This window comes from Callorhinchus milii, unplaced genomic scaffold (genome assembly GCF_018977255.1).
Source record: "Callorhinchus milii isolate IMCB2004 unplaced genomic scaffold, IMCB_Cmil_1.0 Scaffold713, whole genome shotgun sequence".
In the NCBI taxonomy this organism is placed as follows: domain Eukaryota; kingdom Metazoa; phylum Chordata; class Chondrichthyes; order Chimaeriformes; family Callorhinchidae; genus Callorhinchus; species Callorhinchus milii.
Window position 1 is genome coordinate 4113 of NW_024705454.1, and position 11082 is coordinate 15194.

General features: G+C 45.7%; 1 pseudogene; it reads right to left on the minus strand.

The window, feature by feature from the left end:
* Positions 1 to 203: 203 nt before the first annotated feature.
* On the minus strand, positions 204 to 9129 carry LOC103173426 (annotated as a pseudogene).
* Positions 9130 to 11082: the final 1953 nt, after the last annotated feature.

Consider the following 11082-nt stretch of genomic DNA (forward strand, 5'->3'; position numbering starts at 1 on the left):
AAACTGTACAATGGATCCTTATGACTGATTATTTATATCTGGCTCTCACTCTCTCCCTCTGTAGCTAACCTCGTGGCAATTATGATCCTGTCTCGAGGGAGGTGCGGGCTCTCCAAATGTATCTCTCGCTATCTACTGACAATGTCAATCTGTGATCTGATGGTGGTTATAATAGCTGTGATTTTCAGCCGTATTGTTAATTTTTACTTCCCATATCCATTCACGCGCATCACTCCTGTGTGCCGATTACTGCGTGTGCTGGATATGGCAACAAAGGCAATTTCCGTCTGGTTAACTGTGGCTTTCACCTTTGATCGATATGTCGTCATCTGTTGCACAAAACTGAGAGCAAAATATTGCACCGAAACAACAGCTTCTACAGTGATCGCCGTATTGTGTGTGTTCTTCTTTGCGCAAAATATTCCCTGGTATTTTACATATGAACCACTGCACTTAATTAACAACACACCGTGGTATTGTGCTATTAAAAAAAACTATTACATTTCTCTCCCATGGGTATTGTTTGACCTGCTCAACGTTATATTAACCCCTTTTTCTCCCATTCGTTTTGATTTTGCTGCTCAACGTCCTGACGGTCAGCCACATATTGGTGGCCAGTCGAGCTCGCAGTAGATTGCGGGGACACAGTGATGGGGACAGGAATAGAGGAGCGAGTCACAGTGATCCAGAGATGAGGAACAGAAGGAAATCCATCGTTTTACTCTTTGCTGTTTCCGCCAATTTTATATTGTTATGGATAACATATGTTTTATATTTCTTATACTGGAGGATTTCAGACACATATTACTTCAAAGGTGCGAATGACCCACTGCACATTATCTATCAAACTGGCTTCATGTTGCAGCTTTTGAGTTCCTGTACTAATATGGTTATTTACGCGGTTACTCAGACTAAATTCAGAGAGGAAATTAAGAAAGCGGCGACATTTCCTTTCACGCTAATTTTTAGATTATATCATTGAAACAAGTTCTATTGTTCTTATTTTCTGTGTCACTGGATAGACACATTGTCAGGATTCAGTCTGTTTCTGAGTGTCTCTGTTTATTTGTGCGTTTGTGGATGGGGGTAGATTACACGCGTGTGCATGTGCCTATGTGTGTTTGCCTTTCTGAGCGTGTCTGTTTGTGTATCCGTCTATGTGTATCTCTCTGTGCGCATGCATGTATATGCGCTGCTGCATTTCGCCCACAAAATATACAGTCAATTCACTTGAAACTACATTCTGTGAATCGCTTTGAGACATCTCCAAGACCTGATAAGGCGCGATATCAAATAAAATGAGAATTATTATTCACTTTATTATCCTTTCCCCATTCCAGAATTAGTCAAGGTGCGTTTCTGTATGAAGTTCTTCAGACATCCATTCCCACATCGAGCAATTATTTTAATCCTTTCCTTTCAGTTTGTACAATGATTCTCAATCCACAGCATTGGTTACTTAATTGAATCTTTTCTTTCAATGTTCATTTCTTATAATGGATCAGTGTACAAGAAGTAGAAGACAAAGCCCTCATTTATATGTTGTATTACGATTTTTCAAAAATGTATCAACATTACTCCATTCTAATCTATATTATCTCAAATATAAACACATAATTTTGTGATAATAATTCAAATAACGTTATTTGGTACGTTTTGATGCCCAATATTTTGTTTATAATGCTTGCATTTGATTTCTGAGCAAATTATTCATTCTCTTTACCACTTTTTTACTCTACCCGTTTTATCCAAGTAAGTTCATCGGCTGTCGACTTTCACACTAACAGTCATTTTCCTCTCCTAACTTTCGATTATGAAGCTTAGATTAATGTAGCCTACTGATCAGAGCACTCGCCTCGCATTCGAGATACCTGGCAGGGTGAAACATTAAGCAAGTTGCCTTACTCCCCATATCACTGTTTTCCTACCAGTAAATAGGTCGATTGGAGGATCGCTTGTCTCCAAAAGGAAACAACAAAATACAGAACCTATAGCAATAATGTGGTCACACGAACCAGAATGTTTGTTGAACATTGCTGTGCGCAAACGGCTGATGCATTTCGCCTACACAATATTGAACGAATTCGCGTTATAGTAAGTTCTTTGAAGCGCTTTGAGACGTTCTATTGATTTTCACGTCTCTGAGTGTTTGACCTCTGCTTCCCTCATGGATCATTGAGGATTCTGTGTGACAACCAGATGTGCTGTCAATGAGATGTTCCCTTTGTGCCTTTGTCTCATTTCCATTCCCACAGAATAGCGCTGCTGCGGCCTAAAGAGGCAGAAGGACACACCGACGGAACACGGTCAGTCTATGTAGGGGTAACTGACTGGCTCCCAGGTCTATGTAATAATAATAATAATAGTCTTTGCATTTGATATAGCGCTTTTTACGTCGCGAGGACGTCCCAAAGCGCTTCACAGAATATACTGTGAAGTGAGTTGACTATATATTTGTGGGCGAACGCGGCAGCCAATTGGGCACAGCAATGTCCCACAAACAATCGAAGATTGAAAATGACCCATTTATTATTGTTTTTGGAGGGATTATTATTAGGCTCTGTGTGGAGTAAGGAAACTTGCCCAAGGTTTCGCCCTCTGCCTGGAATTGAACTCAGGTCTCTCGCTTGCAAAGCGAGTGCTCTAACCACTGAGCTACAGGACTCCAAGTAATTGGAGACTGCAGTATTACACAGCGCTGTCAGACAGCTCCAACAGAGAGCAGGTTAAACTGATGAGTTTTGTCCAGGTCTGGTGGTCAGCAGTCTGCTTGATTTGTATCACCAAAGCAACTCTTTTTAAGCATAAAAAACTAGATCCGTTTCTTGTTGTTCTCGAAACCAGTATAAATATTAGCTGTTCAGAGGTGACACTCCATCATGATGGTATTCCTCGGTCGCACGTCCTACTTCTTTCTCAATCACTGAAACCACCTTCAGTGTAAACAGAATCTCCATGGATCAAACCTGAAAGACAAGAACGTGGAGTCCTGTCGCGTAGTGGGTGGAGCACTCGCTCCAAAAGAGAGCGAGAGGACCAGGGTGCGATACCCTGGGATGGCGAAATCTCAGCAAACCTTTCTTATTCCGCCCACAAGCAAACGCCTCTATTTGTCGAGCAGTAAATACCAACCCGGTTGTTTGACAATAAGCGGAAACCTTTCATGTGCTTTCATGTGTCTTTATCTACCTCTCTTCTACCACAAGGTTGTCTGTGGACTACGCCTATTGGTGCGATTTATCGCTTCTTATCTTTTATTTGTATCCACCGAGATTCTGTTCATATCTTACTTATGGCTATATCCCATTTTCCATGATGCTATCCCCAAAATGTACAGCTACTCCACCGCGCTTTATCCCGTCTCCAGCCTTTCTAAATATGTGATACCCCGCAATATGTATTTGGCAATCCTGCTCGTTCTGCAGCCACATTTCACTAAGCCCTGCTATATTTGGTGCACTTCACTATGAAGCCGTTGAAAGTACTCTCTGATGAGCTTTTACGCTACATGTCCTGCTCGGAGCACCCTACCAGTTGTGGCTTTGGTTTGCAGGATTAACAGGTGTTGAGTGAAAAGACTGTCTGCCCGAAGTGACTGGATAGGACTAGACTGTCTGCCGATCAGTCAGACTGCCTGTGCTTTCATCAGCAGTGAGAACGGGATGCGCTTTGGCTCGGTTACAATATTCCGTAGTCAAACACGTCACCTTGGAGATCCTCCAGATGGAAGGACACCCTTTACACCAATTACTTCAAATGTGTCAACCTTGTGATTCAAATACACGCCTCCAATTGAAACAACGCCCTGAATGTAGGGCCAAAGGCCACTCCGCCATTTTGACACAGTTTGCAGAAACAGTTGTGAATTGAATCACTCGTTTGATCTAATGGTCCGCTGGCCAGAAGCAACGGGCGAAATAATGTGATTGCATCTGCATATGGCATTTGCAAATAACTTGAAGTTGCTTGACATTTTGATTCTGAATTATTTTCTGCTTGAGAATAATGTCTGATCTGTGGAACCTATATGTGATCGTTTCCCTTTCCCTTTCGTGCACGACGCAAGACGCACCTCTCCGAACGTACCCTCCGACCCTGTTTGCCGTCGAGCATCACTGATCCCATTCGACCCCCTTACATCGGGTGCTAAACCCTTAGGAAAAGGCGCTCAAGAAATTTATATTAGGAATATGTTGTATTTTATTTCTCTATGTGATCACAAATGTCTGAAAGTTTCAAGGTCGGATACGACGAACAAAGTAGATTTTTAAATAATCATCAATTAGAGACAATTCTACAAATGTAAATAATTTACCAAGTGATTTCAGCATTAAAATATTAATAAAAGTTGACAGAATTTTCAATAATTTAAACAAATTTCCGATTGTTTCTAAAAGGCAACAGGTTCATTTGCTAATTCTATACTTAATAAATTCAGTTGTTTATTCGATCTTTTTTCCTCTTATTGCATGTAATACAACGTTAGTATTATTTAATAATAATAATAATCATTGCATTTGATATAGCGCTTTTCACGCTCCACACGGAGCCTAATAACAATCCCTACAAAACCAAAAACAATAATAAATTGGTCATTTTCAAACTACGACTTTGTGTGGGACATTGCTGTGTGCAATTGGCTGTCGCGTTCGCCCACAAATATACAGTCAATTCACTTTATAGTGTGTTCTGTGAAGCGCTTTGGGACGTCCTCCCGACGTGAAAAGCGCTATATCAAATGCAAGGATTATTATTATTATTATTATTATTATTATTATTATCAGCAGACAGTGAAAGAGATACACACACACTGATAGTGAGTGAGACAGACGTGTGTCAATATCGAGAGATATCGTCCAGTGCGCTTTATCAGACGCCCATCACACCACAGCACATGCTCCAACAACTCCCAAAATATGCCATGCAGTCAGTATAAAGCCCGACTCAGTTTATTGCTCAGGTCAGCGTCAGCTTCACACACTCACACAAATGCAGACAGAGAGAGAGACTCACAGAGAGAGAGAGAGAGAGAGAGAGAGAGATAGAGAGAGAGAGAAACAGAGGGAGAGAGACGCAGAGAGAAGGAGCGAAAGTGAGAGAGAGTTAGACACTGAGAGAGAAAGACAGAGAGACAACCGCAGTCACACACCAACAGAGCCACACGTACATGAAGACACTCAGACTCACAAACAGAGACAAACACAGACTCTCAGAGAAAGACACCTAATCACATATAGACAGAAATTCAAACACACAGATGAACGTAGACAGGCAGAAACACACGTGAGCGAGCAAGTGAGAGAGAGAGAGTGAGAGAGAGAGACAGACGGCAGAAAGACACAAACACACACACAGCGAAAAAGGAGAAAAGGAGACACAGATAGAGACAGAGTGAGGGAAGTACATATCAGCAGATAGTGAAAGGGATACACACACACTGATAGTGAGTGAGACAGACGTCTCACGCACACACAGAGAGAGAGAGAGAGGGAGAGAGAGAGAAAAAAGAGAGAGGCAGAGGGACAGAGACACAGAGACACAGAGACAAAGACACAGAGAGAAGGAGGCACACACACACTCACACATATACAGATATATATAGACCGACACACGGATAGATCCATTGAAAGACACAAATAGAGATATAGGGAAAGAGACAAACACACTGATGTAGACACAGAGAGTGACACACACGCAAACGCACACAGTGTGGATTGCGTGAGACTGTTTGATACTTGCATTCGATATAGCGCTTTTCACGTCGGGAGGACGTCCCAAAGCGCTTCACGGAACACACTGTAAAGTGAATTGACTCTAAATTTGTGGGCGAACGCGGCGTCCAATTGAGCGCAGCAATGCCCCACAAACAGTCGTAGATTGAAAATGACGAATTTATTTTTGTTTTTGGTTTTGGAGGGATTATTATTAGGGCTGTGGAAACTTGCCCGAGGTTTCGCTCTCTGCCTGGAATTGAACTCAGGTCTCTCGCTTGCAAAGCGAGTGCTCTAACCACTGAGCTACAGGACTCCAATATTACAATATTATGTTATTCTGCACAACTTTGCACGTAGACAAAGACACACAAAGCAGATATTTTTACCATTTTTAAGGACTTATAAGTCCCCTCCCACCCGATCACTCACCTCCACTCTATTCCTCGGTGTCACTCTCACTTCTCTCGCTCGGTCTCTCTCTCTATTGCTTGGTGTCTCATTCTCTCCTTCCATCTCTTTCGCTGTCTCCCACAGACTCTCGATTTTGATCACTCTCTCTCTCTCTCACGCACACTGGCTCCCTCTCTGTACTGTTGCTCAGTATCCGACTCAATTTCTACATCTCTCACTCGGGCGGTCTCAGACTTACTTTTCCCCACTTTCACACCTGCTCACTATCGTTTTGCTATCAGACATACACTCGCTCTCACGTTCACATATTTACACGCGCACTCTCTCACACTTGCTCTCTCATTAATCATAAGCACTCTCTCTCGCTAACAATTTCACGAATGCCCTCTCTCACCCTGTCGCATATTCACACTACCTCTTCGTCACAGACCTCAGATACTCTCTCTCTCACTTTTACTCACACTCTAATTCACTCTTCATCTTTCTCTCACTCACAATCTTTCTCTCACAAATATATGGTCTCTCACACAATTCTCTCACACACAATTCTCTCTCGCACACTCTTTCTCTCTCCCCCGCATACTCACCCTCTTACGCTCACTAATAAATAATAAAACTACTAGTTCACACGCTGTATTTCTCATATATACACACACCCCTCACCACACAATCTCTCTCACCCACTCTCTTCATTCACCCACTCTTTCAACGCACATCAGCTCTCTTTCACACCTTCTGTCTTCACACTGCTCTCTCACACAGCATCTCTCACTCTCGCTCTCTGTCACACACGTTCTCACACAGTCTCCAACACATTACCTCTCTATCTCTGTCTCACACACTGTCTCTCTCTCTCTCACACACACACACTCCCTCGCACTCACAATGCACGTCCCTCCTGCCCACTCTCTCCCAGCCTCTCTCCCCTACGGTATACACATCCACACAGCCACCAGAGTAGGCATCGCGATGAGCAGCGTGAGACACCGCAGTCCGTGCCAGAGCCAGTGCCTCTGACGTGGGCATAACTCGGCGATACCCACTGTCCAACACGCCATAGGCATAGGGCGAACCTGAGCCCACGAAGAGCACCTCTCCGTTCAGCCGCGTCCCGTCGTGACACACCTACCAGACCTCTGCTCGGCCCCGGTCCCACCCAGAGGCACAGATCGGTGTGTGCGCGGTAATGCCGGGACAAAGCCGCTGATAGGAGCCCAGACGGCCCTCGGGCTCCCGGCAAACGCCCGTCTCTCAGCTGCCGCGGGCGGCACACACCAGCCAACCAGCGGAGCCACGAGGCGCAGTCGGCGGCCATGCCCGAGGTGGTGGCCAGCAGGTGTGTGTGTGGACGGGCACGACTTTGGAAGAGTCAGGGCTGGCGATCAAGGAATCGCAGGAGGAGAGAGTGTCCGCGGCTACACGGCGCAATTCGCTGGCGGTCAGGTCGAGAGTGGTGGTGCCGTGAGCGGGTGACGGGGGGATTCGTTCGTCTGAGGGTCTCGCGGAATGGGAACCGGAACAGATGGGGACCAGGGAGACAGGCAGAGAGTCTCCGCTCAACCCTTAAGCCCCTCCACTCACACACAACGTCCTGGAGAGACATGCGAGCTGGAAGAGAGAAACAGAAAGAGGCTGTGACACTGACAGAGAAACAGGGAGAGAAATCGAGACACACACACAAACGCACATACACACAGAGGCAGACAAAGAGACACAGACAAATGGACGGAGAGAAAGGGAGAGAGACACACACACACACACAGCCAGGGAGACGCAGAAACAAGAATAGAGAGCGAAAGACGAACACACACAGACACACACACAAACTCACAGACAGACAACCCCACAGAGGGACAGAGAGACTCAGCAAAGTACACAAACAGACAGACAAGGTAGAGTCTGTGAAAGACACACACACAAATACAAAGAGAAAGTTGGAGATGGAGGCAGAGTCTCACACTAACAGTGATAGTGTGAACGATAGGCTCCCACAGGCAAACGCACAGATACACACACAAACAAGAGAGAAAGATGGTGAGAACGAAATTTTGAGACTGGCAAAGACACAGACAGACAGCGAGTGACAAAGAGACAAAGATTCCCAAACACGGAGTGACAGCGAAAGGCACAAGTCTGTAATGAGAAATACAGTCACAGGTTGCTTATAAATCACAGTCAACACCCCACACCCCCCATCCCAACCCCCACCCACGAGTCACTCGAGCACATGTTTTAACAGCTCCAAACCCATGCGAAACTGTCAGCATAAAGCCGGCCTCAATGAGACATGTCAATGCACAGGCCAGCGTCAGCTTCACATATTCGCACATAGAGAGACATTTACACACACATACAGAAGCACACACACACACTCACACAGATAGAGACAGACAAACACAGACACACACACAACACGGACCCAATGGGAACGATACATACGCACAGACACGCACACTCACACGGACACACACTGAGAGTCACATGCGCAGTCACTAACACACACTACTCACACAATTAGAGAGCAATAGACAGAGAGAGAGAGAGAGAGAGAGAGAGAGAGATACACGCTCACATGTACGGAGAGTCATCCACATACATACAACAACAATAACAACAAAAAATACATTTGTATAGTGCCTTTCACGTTGGGAGGACGACCCAAGCCACATAGAGATAGATAGTGAGAGAGATGTAGATCTCTCTCGCTCTCTCTCACGCACACACACACACACACACAACTACACACATAGAGACACACATGCACAAATACATGGAGAGAAGCTCAGAGAGACAATGAAAGATAGGAAGACAGAGACATTGGGAGAGATACGTACAAACAGAGACATAAACATTCAGGGAGAGAGACATAGGAAATTCATAGATAACATTTGAAGATTTGTTCTTGGGATCTATCTGTACCAACACATCCACTAACCCGCATTCAAATTCCGATTGCATTGTCAATCGAACAGCTCGTCTTTCACCTGGTGAAATCGTCGTTCATTGGTATATTGTCGGTCTATTGTAAATATTGCCAGTTTCCAAACAATACATGTCCACCCGTCAATTATTTGTAAGGGAGCGACAGTAGAAAAAAACTGATACTGTTTGGAAATAATAAACCCAACGATTCTGGACATAGCTTCCAGCAATGACCTCGCAAAACAGAGAGAATACGAAACAGCAATATAATATACGATTTTGTACTGCGAATGACTTGCAAAGCTGTCGGACACTTCGGCAGTAATTAGGAATATAACATGCGAATTGCTAGACTAAATAATTTCAAGATCCGTCCACCTTAACCTGCACCTTCCTGGCAGTCGATGGACATGTCATTTCCCAAACAGCGTACTGTGTTCCAAGAAATTAATCTGTTCAAACCTGATGGAATGTTTTGATGAAGCTACAGATAGCGCGAATGAAGGTAGTGCAGTTGATATTATTTATTTGGATTTTCAAAAGGTGTTTCATAAATTCCCACATAAGAGACATGTACGATAGAAACAAACACACGGAAATAAAGGGACAGTGACAGAATGTACACAGAACTGGCTGGGAGACACAAGGCAGAGGGCAGGGCTCAATGGTTGCTTTGTTGACTGGAGGGAAGTAATTCCCAGCAAAAACAACAACAACAAGTTTCCATTTATGGAGCGCCTTTCACGTCGGGAGGACGTACGAAGGCGCTGGACAGTCGGGTCAGGACCCAAGCAGGGAAGAAATGGTCAGGATGAGGGGAAGGAAGGGAGGGTGTGAGGAGGGGGTAGAGAGTCGAGAGGGGAGCTGAAAGCAAAGTCAAAGAGAAAGGTCGGGGGACCGGCCTTGAAGGAGGAAGTGGAGGAGACAAGGCGAAGGTACTGGAGGATGGATTTCTAGAGCCTAGGGTCTGAGAGCCTGAAGGCACGGCCACAGATGGTAGGGCGTTCGGTGAGGGGGAGGTGTAGCATACCGCAGCCACAGGAACGGAGGGTACGGGCAGGTAGATAGGGGGATAGTAGGTCGGAGAGGTAAGAGGGAGCAAGTCCGTGAATGGCCTTGTAGCTGAGGATGAGGATCTTGAATTCGATCCTCTAGAGGATGGGAAGCCAGCGAAGGCGAGCGAGGGTGTGGGTGATGTGGTCAGGAAACCTTGTGCGTGACCGTACCCGAGCTGCAGTGTTCTGAATTAGCTGCAGATTGTGGAGGGAGATGCCGGGAAGGCCGGAGAGGAGAGAGTTCCCATAGTCCAGCCTTGAAGTGATAAAGGCGTGGACCAGAGTTTCAGCAGCGTGAGGGGTGAGGTTGTGCCATAGATTGGCAACATTCCGGAGGTGATGGAAAGCGGTGCCAGTTGTGGCGCGGATATGAGGGAGAAAGGACAGCTCAGGGTCCAACAGAACCCCGAGGTTCCTGATGGCTTTGAGAGGGGGAGAGTGCGGCCTTGGATGCTGATGCTGTCAGCGCCTGAGGTGCGGAGGTGTTGACGTGAGCCAATCAGGAGTGCTTCAGTTTTGCGAACGTTGAGCTGAAAAAAGTTATCTCTCGTCCAGGACTCGATGTCGGAAAGACAGCTTTCAGGACATCGGTGGTCGTGGAGTTGAGGGTAGAGGAGGAAAGGTAGAGTTGGGTGTAATCCGCATACATGTGGAAGTTAACCCCATGTCTGCGGATGATGTCACCAAGGTGTAGTATATATAGGGTGAAGAGGAGGGGACCGAGGACAGAGCCCTGAGGGACACCGCACGAGAGAATGCGGTGGCTGGACGAAAATCCATTCGTGGAAACAAAGTGAAGACGGTGGATGAGGTACCACCTAAACCACTCAAGGACATGTCTTTGAAGGTTTAGGTTGGAGTAGAAGCGGTGGAGGAGGATAGCATGGTCGACCGTATCGAATGCTGCCGATAGGTCGAGGAGGACGAGGAGTCAGAGAGAGCCCTGGTCACAGATGATCAGGATGTCATTAGTGACCTTG